The sequence below is a fragment of the Moschus berezovskii genome, chromosome 5 (assembly GCF_049115385.1).
Source record: "Moschus berezovskii isolate FMDL1 chromosome 5, NW_MosBer_1.0, whole genome shotgun sequence".
Classification (NCBI taxonomy): domain Eukaryota; kingdom Metazoa; phylum Chordata; class Mammalia; order Artiodactyla; family Moschidae; genus Moschus; species Moschus berezovskii.
The window spans coordinates 46,413,013-46,430,018 of NC_142464.1; the positions used below are offsets into that span (position 1 = coordinate 46,413,013).

At 41.8% G+C, this 17,006-nt stretch overlaps 1 non-coding gene across 1 annotated transcript; it reads left to right on the forward strand.

Moving 5' to 3' along the window:
* Positions 1-2,883: 2,883 nt before the first annotated feature.
* On the forward strand, positions 2,884-2,990 carry LOC129562243 (U6 spliceosomal RNA). Its single transcript, XR_008687159.2, has one exon. It is a non-coding gene; the product is annotated as a U6 spliceosomal RNA (small nuclear RNA).
* The last annotated feature ends 14,016 nt before the right edge of the window (positions 2,991-17,006 follow it).

Below are 17,006 nucleotides of genomic sequence, written 5' to 3' on the forward strand. Positions count from 1 at the left end.
CATGTCCACAGAGTCGGTGATGCCATCCAGCCATCTCATTCTCTGTCATCCCCTTCTTCTCCCGCCCCCAAACTTTCCCAGCATCAGAGTCTTTTCCAGTGAGTCAACTCTTAGCATGAGGTGGCAAAAGTATTGCAGTTTCAGCTTTAGCATCAGTCCTTCCAATGAACACCCAGGATTGATCTCCTTTAGAATGGACTGGTTGCATCTCCTTGCAGTCCAAGGGACTCTCAGGAGTCTTCTCCAGCACCACAGTTCAAAAGCATCAATTCTTCGGCGATCAGCTTTCTTCACAGTCCAACTCTCACATCCATACATGACCATGGGAAAAAACCATAGCCTTGACTAGACGGACCTTTGTTGGCAAAGTAATGACTCTGCTTTAATATACTATCAAGGCTGGTCATAACTTTCCTTCCAAGGAGCAAGCGTCTTTTAATTTCATGGCTACAATCAGCATCTGCAGTGATTTTGGAGCCCCAAAAAATAAAATCTGGCACTGTTTCCACTGTTTTTCCATCTATTTCCCATGAAGTGATGGGACTAGATGCCATGATCTTTGTTTTCTGAATGTTGAGCTTCAAGCCAACCTTTTCACTCTCCTCCTTCACTTTCATCAAGAGGCTTTTGAGTTCTTCATTTCTGCCTTAAGGGTAGTGTCATCTGCATATCTGAGGTTATTGATATTTCTCCCGGCAATCTAGATTCCAGCTTGTGCTTCTTCCAGCGCAGCATTCCTCATGATGTACTCTGCATATAAGTTAAATAAGCAAGGTGACAATATACAGCCTTGACATACTCCTTTTCCTATTTGGAACCAGTCTGTTGGTCTATGTCCAATTCTGACTGTTGCTTCCTGACCTGCATACAGGTTTCTCAAGAGGCAGGTCAGGTGGTCTGGGATTCCCATCTCTTTCAGAATTTTCCACAGTTTATTGTGATCCACACAGTCAAAGGCTTTGGCATAGTCAATGAAGCAGAAATAGATGTTTTTCTGGAACTCTCTTGCTTTCTCCATGATCCAGCGGATGTTGGCAAATTGATCTCTGGTGCCTCTGCCTTTTCTAAAACCTGCTTGAACATCGGGAGTTCACGGTTCACATATTGCTGAAGCCTGGCTTGGAGAATTTTGAGCATGACTTTACTAGCATGTGAGATGAATGCAATTGTGAGGTAGTTTGAGCATTCTTTGGCATTGCCTTTCTTTGGGGTTGGAATGAAGACTGACCTTTTCCAGTCTTGTGGCCACTGCTGAATTTTCCAAATTTGCTGGCATATTGAGTGCAGCACTTTCACAGCATCATCTTTCAAGACTTGAAATAGCTCAACTGGAATTCCATCACCTCCACTAGCTTTGTTCGTAGGGATGCTTTCTAAGGCCCACTTGACTTCACATTCCAAGATGTCTGGCTCTAGGGCAGTGATCACGTTATCGTGACTATCTTGGTCGTGAAGATCTTTTTTGTACAGTTCTTCTGTGTATTCCTGCCACCTCTTCTTAATATCTTCTGCTTCTGTTAGGTCCATACCATTTCTGTCCTTTATCGAGCCCATCTTTGCATGAAATCTTCCCTTGGAATCTCTAATTTTCTTGAAGAGATCTCCTGTTTTTCCTATTCTGTTGTTTTCCTCTATTTCTTTGCATTGATCATTGAGGAAGGCTTTCTTATTTCTCCTTGCTCTTCTTTGGAATTCTGCATTCAGATGCTCATATCTTTCCTTTTCTCCTTTGCTTTTCGCCTCTCTTCTTTTCACAGCTATTTGTAAGGCCTCCTCAGACAGCCATTTTGCTTTTTTGCATTTGTTTTCCGTGGGGATGGTCTTGGTCCCTGTCTCTTGTACAATGTCACGAACCTCGTCCAGAGTTCATCAGGCACTCTATCTATCAGATCTAGTCCCTTCAATCTATTTCTCACTTCCACTGTATAATCATAAGGGATTTGATTTAGGTCTTATCTGAATGGTCTAGTGGTTTTCCCTACTTTCTTCAATTTAAGTCTGAATTTGGCAATAAGGATTTCATGACCTGAGCCACAGTCAGCTCCCGGTCTTGTTTTTGCTAACTGTATAGAGCTTCTCCATCTTTGGCTGCAAAGAATATAATCAATCTGATTTCGGTGTTGACCATCTGGTGATGTCCATGTGTAGAGTCTTCTCTTGTGTTGTTGGAAGAGGGTGTTTGCTATGACCAGTACGTTCTCTTGACAAAACTCTATAGCCTTTGCCCTGCTTCATTCCGTGCTCCAAGGCCAAATTTGCCTGTTACTCCAGGTGTTTCTTGACTTCCTCCTTTTGCATTCCAGTCCCTTATAATGAAAAGGACATCTTTTTTGGGTGTTAGTTCTAAAAGGTCTTGTAGGTCTTCATAGAACCGTTCAACTTCAGCTTCTTCAGCATTACTGGTTGGGGCATAGGCCTGGATTACTGTAATATTGAATGGTTTGCCTTGGAAATGAACAGAAATCATTCTTTTGTTTTTAAGATTGCATCCAAGTACTGCATTTCGGACTCTTTTGTTGACCCTATGGCTACTTCATTTCTTCTAAAGGATTCCTGCCCACAGTAGTAGATATAATGGTCATCTGAGTTAAATTCACCCATTGCAGTCCATTTTAATTCACTTGCCTACCAACTTAAAAAGAAAGAAAAAGAAAACCCTATTCCTTGACCTCATGTTCCCCTTTAGCTACAGATCCATTCCTCTGCTCCACTTACAGCAAATAAACCTCAGTGAGTTATTTGTATTCATCCCTCCTTTTCTCTCCTTTTGTCCTTTCTTAAACCCACTCCCATCAGATTTTATTTCCACCATTCCACTAAGCAACTCATTAGAACTGACCTATCATATTTACCTTCTCATTGTCAACTGCAATAATCTTTATGGTGCTCGCTTCGGCAGCACATATACTAAAATTGGAACGATACAGAGAAGATTAGCATGGCCCCTGCGCAAGGATGACACGCAAATTCGTGAAGCGTTCCATATTTTTATAGAGTAGCTATGGTTCAGACATCCTGGGAAATAACTATTTCCCAGATATCCTGAAAAATGATATTATGGGTGTGATTTCAGATTAGACACTGTGACCTAATGTAGAACTTAATGTTCCTGTAATGCATTTTTGCTTCTGTACTTTGCTTGCTGCTCGTAAAACCAAAGTTACTCCATTTTAAGATAAGTTTGTTTTTTAAGTAAAGATTCCTAAAATTGTTTTTGAAAAAATAAAAAAAATTTAAAAAAATTAAAAAAAAAATCATTATGATAGTCACTGTCTCAACAATATTTAAGGAAATTGATAATATGACATTTTAGTCATATGACCTCCACATGGCCCCTAGGATCCATTGTCTCTTGTAGCCTCCTGTACCTCTGGCTGCTCCTTTTCTGGCTCACGGTTTCATGGTCTGCAGTTGAAATTTCTCATTTTCAGAGTCCTTCTCTGATCAGCCTATGAAAAATTGCAATCCCTTAGCACAGTGCTGCTTAGCCCCATTACCTGATTTATTTTCCCCATAGCACTTGGCAAAATAAAATGTATTATGTATTTATGTATGCTTCTGTTGATCATCTTTTCCTCTCATCTCTAGAATATAAGCTCTATGAGTACAGGGATATTGTTTTGTTCACTGCTGTGTTTCTGGCATGTAGTAGATACTCAATGAACAGTCATTGTATGAATGGATGAATCTTTTAAATTCTTCCGCACACACAATAGTATGGTTGTGGTTTAGTCACTGACTTGTGTCCAACTCTTGCAACCCCATGGACTGTAGTGACCCGGGTTCCTCTGTCCATAGGACTTTCCAGGCAAGAAGAATGGAGTGGGTTGCCATTTCCTTCTCCAGGGGATCTTCCCAACCCAGGGATTGAACTCTAGTATCCTGCATTGTAGGCAGATTCTTTGCTAACTGGGCTACCAGGGCTTCCCTGGTAGCTCATATTATATGCTCTAATTCTCCTCTTGAGTATGTGATCCTTTCCCCCCCTCCCCAAAGATAAGATTCACATTCAAAATGGCTAAGTGAGCTGTGCAAAATCATATCTCAGGTGAGAAGAAAGGCTCCAGAGAGACTTTCCACCACAATTTTTTGAGGGATTGCCATCAAACATCTGGGTAAACCCCAGTTATGAAAGCCTAGCAGAAGCCTACCTTATTCCACTACTGAAGGCCTGCATCTGTTAAAAAGTTCCAAATTAGTGTTCTTTGCTTATTCCTCTCTTGATAAAGAATTGGATATTTTTGCCACTACCTTTCAAATCCACCTTGAAAAATTCATGCTTGAATTTTCACAAAATATTTCTGCTACCTTTATTTCCCTCAGTCTTCATTCCAATCCCAAAGAAAGGCAATGCCAAAGAATGCTCAAACTACAGCACAATTGCACTCATCTCACACACTAGTAAAGTCATGCTCAAAATTCTCCAAGCCAGGCTTCAGCAATATGTGAACCATGAACTCCCAGATGTTCAAGCAGGTTTTAGAAAAGGCAGAGGCACCAGAGATCAAATTGCCAACTTCCGCTGGATCAAGGAGAAAGCAAGAGAGTTCCAGAAAAATATCTATTTCTGCTTTATTGACTATGCCAAAGCCTTTGACTGTGAGGATCACAATAAACTGTGGAATATTCTGAAAGAGATGGGAATACCAGACCACCTGACCTGCCTCTTGAGAAACCTGTATGCAGGTCAGGAAGCAACAGTCAGAACTGGACACGGAACAACAGACTGGTTCCAAATAGGAAAAGGAGTACGTCAAGGCTGTATATTGTCACCTTGCTTATTTAACTTATATGCAGAGTATATCATGAGGAATGCTGGGCTGGAAGAAGCACAAGCTGGAATCAAGATTGCTGGGAGAAATATCAATAACCTCAGATATGCAGATGACAGTACCCTTATGGCAGAAAAGTGAAGAGGAACTCAAAAGCCTCTTGATGAATGTGAAAGAGGAGAGTGAAAAGGTTGGCTTGAAGCTCAACATTCAGGAAACAAAGATCATGGCATCTGGTCCCATCACTTCATGGGAAATAGATGGAAAAACAGTGGAAACAGTGTCAGACTTTATTTTTTTGGGCTCCAAAATCACTGCGGATGCTGAATGCAGCTATGAAATTAAAAGATGCTTACTCCTTGGAAGGAAAGTTATGACCGACCTTGATATTATATTAAAAAGCAGAGACATTACTTTGCCAACAAAGGTCCATCTAGTCAAGGCTATTGTTTTTCCTGTGGTCATGGATGGATGTGAGAGTTGGACTGTGAAGAAAGCTGATCGCCGAAGAATTGATGCTTTTGAACTGTGGTGCTGGAGAAGACTCTTGAGAGTCCCTTGAACTGCAAGGAGATCCAACCAGTCCATTCTAAAGGAGATCAGTCCTGGGTGTTCATTGGAAGGACTGATGCTAAAGCTGAAACTGCAATACTTTTGCCACCTCATGCTAAGAGTTGACTCACTGGAAAAGACTGATGCTGGGAAAGGTTGGGGATGGGAGGAGAAGGGGACGACTGAGATTGAGATGACTGGATGGCATCACCGACTCTGTGGACATGAGTCTGAGTGAACTCTGGGAGTTGGTGATGGACAGGGAGGCCTGGCGTGCTGTGATTCATGGGGTCGCGGAGAGTCAGACACGACTGAGCGAATGAACTGAACTGAACTGAACTGACTAGAAAATGACTTCTTTTAGTACCTACAGGATGTTACCACCTTGCTGGAACATTCACCACTTTCCTCAAGTCTTTAATTATTGTCTGCGTTTCCATGGTACTCTGCGATCCACATCATGGTGTTCAGTACTGCAGTTTCTTTCTGCCTACTGACGGGGCATGTATTCTTCATCTCATCTCCTATCAAGTCTGTAACAGAGAAAAAAATAATTTTTTGTACAATTTTTTACAGTTTTGTACAGTTAGGCCTTGTACTTGTCATTTTACTGCCATGGTTTTAATCTTCACAATGCTATGAGGTAAGTACAATACAAGGATATGCCCATTTGGCAGATCAAGAGAATGAAGATAAGAGACTGCCATAACATCCCAAAGGCAATTGCAGCTTTTATATTTTATTAAGTTTTTAAAAATTTGTTGAGGAAAATTTGACAAAAATCGTTGTATATGTATATGTTTAAAATATACAATATGATTATTTGATATACATTGTAGAATTACCAAGAGCAAGATAGTTAACAAAGCCATCATTTCACACAATTAACATAGTTAACTTTTTCTTGTGTGTATATGTGTGTGTGTGTGTGTGTGTGTCTGTGTGGTGAGAATATTTAAGACCTATTCTTTGCAACTTTCAGGTATGCAACATTGTATATTAACTATAGTCACATGTGGTACTTCAGATCCTTAGAACTTATTCTTTTAAAACTGCAAATTTGTTCCTTTGGCTTATATCACACCATGTTACCCTTCTCCCAGCCCATGATAACCAGAAATCTAGTGTTTCTATGAAACCGTATAGTATTTGTCATTCTCTGGCTTATTTCACTTAGCATCAGTTCAGTTCAGTTCAGTCGCTCATTCGTGTCCGACTCTCCGCGACCCCGTGAATCACAGCACGCCAGGCCTCCCTGTCCATCACCAACTCCCGGAGTTCACTCAAACTCATGTCCACAGAGTCGGTGATGCCATCCAGCCATCTCATTCTCGGTCGTCCCCTTCTCCTCCCGCCCCCAACCTTTCCCAGCATCAGAGTCTTTTCCAGTGAGTCAACTCGTCGCATGAGGTGGCCAAAGTATTGCCATTTCAGCTTTAGCATCAGTCCTTCCAGTGAACACCCAGGATCGATCTCCCTTAGAATGGACTGGTTGGATCTCCTTGCAGTACAAGGGACTCTCAAGAGTCTCAGGAAGCAACAGTCAGAACTGTACATGGAACAACAGCCTGGTTCCAAATAGGAAAAGGAGTGCATCAAGGCTGTATATTGTCACCTTGCTTATTTAACTTATATGCAGAGTATATCATGAGGAACGCTGGGCTGGAAGAAGCACAAGCTGGATTCAAGATTGCTGGGAGAAATATCAATAATCTCAGATATGCTGATGACACTACCCTTATGGCAGAAAGTGAATAGGAACTCAAAAGCCTCTTCATGAAAGTGAAGGAGGAGAGTGAAAATGTTGGCTTGAAGCTCAACATTCAGAAAACAAAGATCATGGCATCTGGTCCCATCACTTCATGGGAAATAGATGGAAAAACAGTGGAAACAGTGTCAGACTTTATTTTTTTGGGCTCCAAAATCACCGCAGATGCTGATTGCCGCCATGAAATCACTTAGCATAATGCCATTCAAATTTGTGCATGCTATCACAAGTGGCAGGATTTCCTTTTTTAATAGTCTAATAGCATTCCATATATATATATATATACACACACAATATATGTATATATGTCAAAGAATACATATTTTTCTAAAGATATATAAATGGCTTATATCAGATTATATATGAAAAAATGTTCAACATCACTAATCTAAAGGGAAATGAAAATAAAAGTCACCATGAGATGTAACCTCACACCTATTAGGATGACAATGATCGAAAGGTAACTGATAACAACAGTTGGCAAAGATTTAGAGAAAAGGGAACCCTTGCATTAGTGCAATGCAAGTTGGTAGAACCATCATGGAAAACAGTATAGCTGTTTCTCAAAAAATTAAAAATAGAACTACCATATGATCCAGCAATCCCACTCCTGGGTGTATATCTAAAGGGAATGAAATTAGTATCTTGAAGAGATATCTGCACATCTATGTTCGCTGCAGTATTATTCACAGTATCAAGCTATGGAAGTCCCTTTAAGGTTCTTAATAGAGATAGAGATAAAGAAGATGTGGCAACTGCAGCTTTTAAACATCATAACGTGGACCACACACACACACACACAGACACACACCCCTGCTTGACTCTGATGACCATGCTCTTAACGGCTATGTGGTACCCACAATAATTTTGAATGAAGGAAAGAAAATAAAGCAAACAAAAGAATGAGCGAAATGTCACATCCATCTTTCACCATTTGATCTAGCCTGGCCTTTTGCGAAACAGAATATTTGTGTTTATTCTGTAAATAATGATCTGTCAGTTTTGAAGAGGGCAGTTATAATCCTACGGAGAAGGCAATGGCAAGCCACTCCAGTACTCTTGCCTGGAAAATCCCATGGATGCAGCAGCCTGGTAGGCTGCAGTCCGTGGGGTCGCTAAGGGTCGGACACGACTGAGCGACTTCACTTTCACTTTTCACTTTCACACATTGGAGAAGGAAATGGCAACCCACTCCAGTGTTCTTGCCTGGAGAATCCCAGGGAAGGGGGAGCCTGGTGGGCTTCTGTCTGTGGGGTCACACAGAGTCGGACACGACTGAAGTGACTCAGCAGCAGTTATAATCCTATCAGATCTCTTCTGAGAAATTATCTCACTGTTTTGGTCACTGCTGAACTCCATGACTTTCATTTGGTTAGTGTTTCCAGACCTCTGGGTATTCATAGGTCTTCCATGAACTTGGAAGAGTGATCTGACTACAGTGGATCTGAGGTTAAAGAGTGAAGTAGAGTGGCTAAGAGACTGGGTAGCCTTGAGCGATTTTGGCTCCAGCACCCACTGGCTCATTATCACTCAATGACTTAACCTCCATATGAATAAATTTCTTCATCTGTAAAATGGGTTAATAATGCCCCTCAGTTAAGAGTACTAAACTAATTCAATTTAGTAAAGTGCTTAGAAAAGTGCCTGGTGCAGAGTCAACTCTGATGAATTCTTTTCTAAATAAAACTGATTTATCCTGCCTCTCTTGCAACTGACTTTAGCAATTCAGCAAAAGTGGCACAGAGCTATGTGTTGGGTGACTTTAACCTTTTCTTGGAAAGAGCACAGAGAAACAATTTAGGCTTTGTCTCCTGGGGGCTAGCAATTTCTTCGGACTTATTTGACCTGTCAATTCAGAGAAGAAAAAAGGGAAAAAAAGCCCAAAACTTACCAAGCACCTAGTCAGTTCAGTTAAACATCAGTTTGGCGGATTATTTTACACCGAGCCAACTGGCAGTTTGCCTGAGGAGATCAAAATGGCTTGTTTTGGCATCACTTGGCATAGGCTGAGAGCTGACAAGTAATTTTTGAATTTAGGGAGGTGCAGTCTGCTGGTTGTGCATGACCATGACTGCACCCCAGGTCATGATGCCAGGACACAAAGAGGAAATAATCAGGCAAGTTAGACTGACTCCTGTTGGAGGACAAACGATATTATCACATGTTTGGAGGCCTCGGTTGGTTTTGCTTTCTGAATTTTGTCTGAGTGTGCCAGACCCTGGTTATCGAGGCTGCTGCATAGCTGTGTGGATCTGAGTGACGTGGTTGCTGTTTTCCATCTGTACCAATGAGAAAATTTCCCATCTGAACTTTGTCACCTCTGTCTACCTGGCTTCTTCTCCCCAATGTGCATTGTAAGAGCTCAGCTAATGTCTTCTCAGTGGATGCTGGATGGGCTGTGCAATAAACAGGCAGGAAATTGACCAAAGTTCAGAAGTTAGATAAGACTCAGTTGAGAGGCAAAGGTGATCCCAAAACAGACTCACTTGGGGATGTTGAAATACTATATTTAAGATCTTAGTTTGTTTTCTTCGGAATTCTTAAAACAAATGACATTACCAACAACTGGGGCCCCCTTATGAAGACATTTGGCAATTTCCTTCTGAGAAATGCTTGACAGGCCAGGTAGATACCCCCTGAAAAGAGAGAGTGAATTGTGCATATGAGCTTAATGGTTTCTGGACTCCAATCACTATAATTAACTGCCATTAGGTGTGAGTACTGAGCAGCAAATTCATCTGTTGATGAAATACTCCAAACCTGAGAGGCTTCATCTTCCCCAAAACACCATATAATACTACCCACCCCCACCACCACCTCTGAGGCATTGCAGCCCCTGTGATGAGGGGTGGGCCTTCAGCAGCGGAGTGTACAGGAGCTGATGTGGGAGCCTTCATCCTTTTCCTCTCCCTTCTCTTATTTCATACCTCTCCACGAGCAAGCCCTTCCTGTGTCTTTCCTTTCTACTGATGTAAAGATATCTACAAGTTTACACACAAAGCATCATCCCATGAACAACATCATGGCCACCACTGGAATAATACCGGTTTCCCAGGAATCAGACTTTATATAATAGTAAGTGTCATGGTAAATTCTTTTCTTTTCTAATTTTCTTTTAATGCTCCTGCTCAGAATTTAAGTCCTAGGCTAGATGTTCTAATATATACTTAACACTTAGACTTCTCTCTTTCCACAGAGGAAGTGCTGGCTCAGCAACCTTGAGCAGCCAACAGTATCTACCTATAATTTATCAATATTGCTTACATTTCACTATATTTTTATACATACTCTCTGTTTGTTGCAAATGGAGCTGTTTTTCCTTCAGTGGAATTGGTATAAAGTTCAATCCATAAACCAATTTATTTCTGTTAAAATTCTGAGTTGGATTCCTATGGAGATTTTAAGTAAATAACAGTAATTGAAACGCACAGAGAGGGCAAAACTCATGTGGAAGATATTTAAATGACTATAGTGGAGCAAGCATTGATTTTGAGGGCTGAAATTAGAGTACAAGACAGCAGTACTTCTTAAAGTTTAACATACAATTTAACCAACTGAGGATCTAGTTATAGGTTCTGATTCGATAGACCTAGGATGGGTAATGGAACCCGAGATTTGGTGCTTCCAGCAAGTTCCAGGATTGTGCTGGGTGCCCAGGACAACTAAAACTGTGGACATTTTGCAAGCCAAGGATCTGACACTTCCAGCTCCTCCTGATTCAACCAGGCTCACCAAGAGCTCATTCTGTAGTATGGGGTCAACACTGATCATAGTAACTGAGACATTACTTGCCCCTATTCCCTCTATCAGTGGTTCTTAAAGTTTAGTATTTTTAAAAAATCGCCTTCAAGGGTTGTTAAACCATGAATTGCTGGGCCCACCAAGGTAGTTTCTGGTTAAGCAGGTCTCAGAAATGGTCTGAGAAGTTGCATTCCTAACAAGTTTCAGGAGATGGTGATATTGCTTGTCCAAGGACAAGACTATACATAAATTTTACGAGTGGATGTGTGAGTTTCAAGCATGGGAACACAGCAGTACTGGTAAGCACAGCACTCATCCTGACTACAGTGCTGCTCCTTTTTTCTCCAAATAGTCAAGGCTGCTTCACAGCTTCAGTAGGAATGCCAAGGTATACGGTGGAGACTGGGTGGGGTCTCCACCAGCATATGGATCCTCCTGGTGGAGCATCACCCCGGGTGTTGCTTTCTCATACGTCCCAGGTGTATGAAGGATATTGTTGTTGTTCAGTTGCTAAGTCGTGTCTGACTCTTTGCCACCACCTGGACTGCAGCACGCCAGGCCTCCCTTTCCCCAAATATCTCCTGCAGTTCGCCCAAGTTTATGTGCATTGAATTCATGATGCTATTCAACCATCTCATCCTCTGCCTCTTCTCTTCTCCCGCCTTCACTCTTTCCCAGCATCGGGGGCTTTTCCAGTTAGTTAGCTCTTCATATCAGGTGGCCAAAGTACTGGAGCTCCAACTTCAGTATCATCCCTTCCAATGAATATTCATGGTTGATTTCCCTTAGGATTGACTTTTCAAATTGTCAGTTCTTCAGAGCTCAGCCTTCTTTATGTGTTTGCCTGTAAGTATGTACGTATATGTACACAGAGAGAGTAGAGCAGTTTAATGGTATGGAGCAAACAGAAGATGTAGTTTCCTAGTTAAATATCCCCTTAATGTGACCAAAACCTGATGACTGTTTGTGACAGAATTTTTGTGATGTGGCAAATACATCTATTTGAGAAGGCCTGATTCAGACATAATGACAGAACACTTATGCACCAACTTGGGTTATGATTCTTTTTATTCTCATGTTACTCTCACCTAGATCTGTCACATTATAGTATGCACAGTTCCTTCTCCAATGTGTGAAAGTGAAGTCGTTCAGTTGTGTCCAACTAGTAGCAACCCCATGGACTGCAGCCCACCAGGCTCCTCTGTCCATGCGATTTTCTAGGCAAGAGTACCGGAGTGGCTTGCCATTGCCTTCTCCGATGTGTATATATATATATATATATATATATATATATATACACACATGTATATTCTAATACATAAAATAACAACAGTAATGGTAGCCAATTTAAAATCTGTTGTGAGGATTAAAAGAAAAAAATTACCTGTAGAGTGTTTTATTACAACATCAGGACCAATAAATATTAACAGCCAAATAAATAAGCTCTATTTGAGGACAAGGAGGAGGCTGTGTGGCTAGAGCTTCCTGGGGGAGGGAGAGGGAAGAAGATGAAATAGTAGGTGAGGAAGTCAGGGGCCATATCTTACAGAGGCTTGCAGGATGCACAATTTGGGTTTTAAGTGTAATGAAAAGTAACTGGAGGGTTTGAAGCTGAAGTGCAATACCATCTGATTTACGATTTAGGACCATCTGTTTGCCTCACAGAGAACAGAGTATAAGGAGGAAGAGTCGAAGTTGGGAGACTAGTTACAGGGTCCAGCTGGTGGTGACTGACTGACTTGCACGAGCAGTGATGATGGTGAGAAGTAGCCAGATTCAGGCCATATTCTGGAGACAGTGTTGTTGGCATTTGCTGAGAGATTGCTGAACAATGGAAAGAAAGAGGAACCGAAGACGACTCTCAGCTCTAAGTGACTGAGCAGAGTGGGTAAAGGTGCCATTTCCTGAAATGAGGAAACTCTGAAGAAGCAGGTTTGGGAAGTTTCTCAGTATTTTTGTTTAGACACACAACATGTGAACCATTTATTAGGTATGTAAGAAGAGATACTGAGAAAGTCTAGAGTCTGATAGTCAGGGGATAGATTAGAACTTGATTCACATTTAGGAATCATGAGCATTTAGGGCTATTCAATGCCTGGTATCTGACGAAGAGCTTACACGATGAGAATGTAGATGGAGAAGAGAGTCCCTCTAGGTGAATTCTGTACAGAGAGGCATGGAGAAGAAAGGGATTGGTATCTCAGAGATAACACCTGAAGGTGTGGCAGTACCCGGGAAGGACTGGCCAAGAGGGGAACCAGCGAGGATGGATCCTATGCTCAGCACTTCCAACTCAGTCAAAGAATTCTGCACCAGACACGGCTGAAGAACCTAGCTGATGGAACCATGCAGGAAAGAGGCAGTAGTCCTAAGCTGTAGGGAGTGAAAGTGAAAGTGAAGTGAAAGTCACTCAGTCATGCCTGACTCTTTGTGACCCCATGGACTATACAGTCCATGGAATTCTCAAGGCCAGAATACTAGAGTGGGTAGCCTTTCCCTTCTCCAGGGGATCTTCCCAACCCAGGTACTGAACCCAGGTCTCCCACGTTGCAGGCAGATTCTTTACCATCTCAGCCACCAGGGAGTGAGGGCATCACCAAAAACGCTCAACTGATACCTCAGCACTGACTAAATCTCTGTTCTTGGAACAACTTCAAGGAGTAGAATGTGCCCTTCAAGTGCTCTTGGCACCTCAAGTATGTGCCAAGAAGAGTTGAAATTGCCATGAACTAGATAAGAAATGGGCAATTAACCAAAACTAAGTTAATCTAATGAAAATAATAATATATTTGTTGCATGAGGTCTGAAATTTTCACCTACTGCATCATGATTCTAATTGCTGGTGGTGTCAATGCAGTTTCCTAACTAAGAGAAAAAGGAATTTTTGCTCATCATTTTCCTTTTTCCAGGGAATGCTTGCATTTGCCTGATACACCAGTTTTGGAACAGGATTTTTTTTTTTTAAGTGTTTTCTGCATTGTGATGAGCTAAGGAAGCATCTCTCTCTGCCTGGAGTCATGAACCTGACACAGTTAACACAGAGAAATCTGCTGTACATTTAATCAGAGGTAGTTAATTTGATTTTCTAAAATTAAGCAGAGCATCAGTTTATCATTAGGCCTGAGAATTACTGGGTTTCAGTAGTCACCCTGCCTGCCCCAAAAGGGCTTTATTGGATATGAATAATAACAGCCTACAAATATATTGATGATAATGAGCATCTAAATGTTCTATAAGGAAAAAAAGAAAAAAAGAAATTCCTGACAAGCATGAATGGTGACTCATGGCAGCCAGAATTCTTAATATTTATGATCATTGCAACAGGAAAAAATAATTATGAATAATAAAAATCTGTTACAATAATTAGCTGTAATGAATGCTCATGGTGAGCTAAATGAACTGGAACAATTAAAGGCAATATCACATAATTTGCATTTTGCGTTATGTCAGATCATTTTATCATTAGAGAGATATAGTGAGAAGCAGAGAGAAAGATAGAAAGATAAAAGAGACAAAATGGGAGCTGATGAAGAGAAAGTAAAATAAACCTTTTAGCTTCCTACTTCCTGTCCTCTCAAAAAAATGTAAAACATGCTGCGTATTGCATGTTTTATACTTCAGTTTTTGCATCCATTCCAAGTTATCTTTGAGTACATCAATAACGTGAGAAAGATAATCAGTGTAGCAGACATTCAAATGTGACAAAATTGGGTTTGAACAGCTCCCTGTCTTACATGTTATATAACATAGGCAACTTCCTTAGCTGACCTAAGTCTCAGTTACATTCGTAAAACAGAATACTCATAGATATTGCCTAAAACTGTGGTGAGGAGTGAATTGTTTATATCTACAGCTAACCCTTAGTAGATGTTCATTATGCACCTGGCATTCTCTGGGATACCTCCATAGGAACTATGCCATTTAGTCCTCCTGACAACCTTAATCAGGAAGAGCTATAATTATCTCCTTTACAGAAGAGAAAACAAGGCCTTAAGTATGGAATACAAAGAGTAAGTGATAGAGTGGTATTTGGTAAAGGCACTTAGTTTCCAGAAGTTACATCTTTTGTCCCTGTTAAGAAGCCCCTGCTAGCCAGCAGCAGATTTCAGTAAAGGTCAGGTGTCACTGTTTTTCATCTCCCCTTTAGGTGAGCAAAACAAAGTATGTATTTACATCTGTGAGTGGGCCTTATTGTAATTCATTTTCCCTTGTGGCTCAGATGGTAAAGAATCTGCCTGCAATGCAGGAAACCTGGGTTCAATCCCCAGGTCTGGAAGATCCTCTGGAGAAAAATACAGCAACCCACTCCAGTATTCTTGCCTGGAGAATTCTATGGACAGAGAAGCCTGGAGGGCTACAGTCCATGGGGTCACAAAGAGTCGGACATGACTGAGCAACCAACACTTTAACTTTCAGCTCTACAGTATGAAGGGAAACATTTGGGGTTGACTCTGAAATTTTAGTATAACCAGTCCCATCCAGTAGGAACCCTGGATTGTGAGAAAACAAGATTACTGCAGGTGACTTTGTCCGTGGGAAGGTGATGAGCAGCTCCCATAGATAAGCTTTGAAGTGAAGTGAAGTCGCTCAGTCGTGTCCGACTCTTTGCGACCCCATGGATGGTAGCCTACCAGGTTCCACCGTCCATGGGATTTTCCAGCGAGAATACTGGAGTGGGCTGCCATACCAAACAGGACGGAAGAATCCTCAGTCACCAACTTGTCATCCAGGGCATTTGAGAAAAGCCTCACTTGACCCACCCTGACAAGGACCACTCTGTGACACAGATGGTTGTGATTTTCCTGGTACCTGGATTCAGAGCCTGTTTGCCTCAGGCTCAGTATTGTAGGGAGGGGTGGAGTGAAATTAGTTCTGTGCCCTGGAGCAGGAAGACAGAAGACTTAATTGTCCCAATCTCCTTTTATCTGCTTGGGCATTATTTGCAAATGAAGTGAAACAGACACTCCCAATCTGTGTCTACTCAAATAACTTCGGAAAAGGTGCTCATTACATTGCTTCATTCCACAGTTTGGTGTTATCCATACAGTCAAAGGCCTTAAGTAGTCAATGAAGCAGATGTTTTTCTGGAATTCTCTTGCTTTTTCTATGATCTAATCCGTTCCGTTCCGACGCTCAGTCGTGTCCGACTCTTTGCGACCCCGTGGACTGTAGCCTACCAGGCTTCTCCGTCCACGGGATTCTCCAGGCAAGAATACTGGAATGGGTTACCGTTTCCTTCTCCAGGGGATCTTCCCGACCCAGGGATGGAACCCTCGTCTCCCGCATTGGAGGCAGACGCTTTAACCTCTGAGCCATAATGGATGTTGGCAAGTTGATCTCTTCCAGTAGTCATGTATGGATGTGAGAGCTGGACCATAAAGAAAGCTGATTGCTAAAGAATTAATACTTTTGAACTGTGAGAAGACTCTTGAAAATCCCTTGGACTGCAAGGAGATTAAACCAGTCAATCCTAAAGGAAATCAACCCTGAATATTCATTGGAAGGACTGATGCTGAAGCTGAAGCCCCAATACTTTGGCCACCTGATGTGAAGAACTGACTCATTTGAAAAGACCCTGATGCTGGGAAAGATTGAAGATGGAAGAGAAGTAAACAGAGGACGATCACTATTTTTCTTGCAAAAGAAATGCAGTGACAGGACCTTTGACCTCAGGCCCCTTCTCTCTTGTCCCTGCAGCCCAACTCTTTCTTTTCTTTCCTCAGGTCCCCCTGCTCACCAGCCTTGTTTGCTCTCTGGTGGTCTGCCTGCTGGAGGTTATCAAATGACACAGTTGGAGCATCGCACTCCTATTCTCCAGTGGGCAAGAGAGGGAGGTGTTTATTTTCCTCTTTTTCTCTTTTGAGGAGGTGTCTCCACTTGTCAGATAAATGCCTCCAGGCTGAACAGGGGTCGGCAGGAATTTGCCTGTAAAGAAAAGAGGGAAGAAGGAAGGAGGAAAGTTCCCTTTAGGCAGCATTTCTCCTTTGGGCAAACAGTGCCAGCTCCAAGTTCCCTGGGCAGAGCCACAGGGCTGAATTTAAGGCATCATTTTCATCTGTGGATATCATGTCAGTTAGGAAACTAGTCTGGGATTTAGACGGTCTCATTGCCTGAAAAGGCATATTTGTTACTCAGTGGTTGCTAAAATCTCATATATGAAATATTGCTTTTGT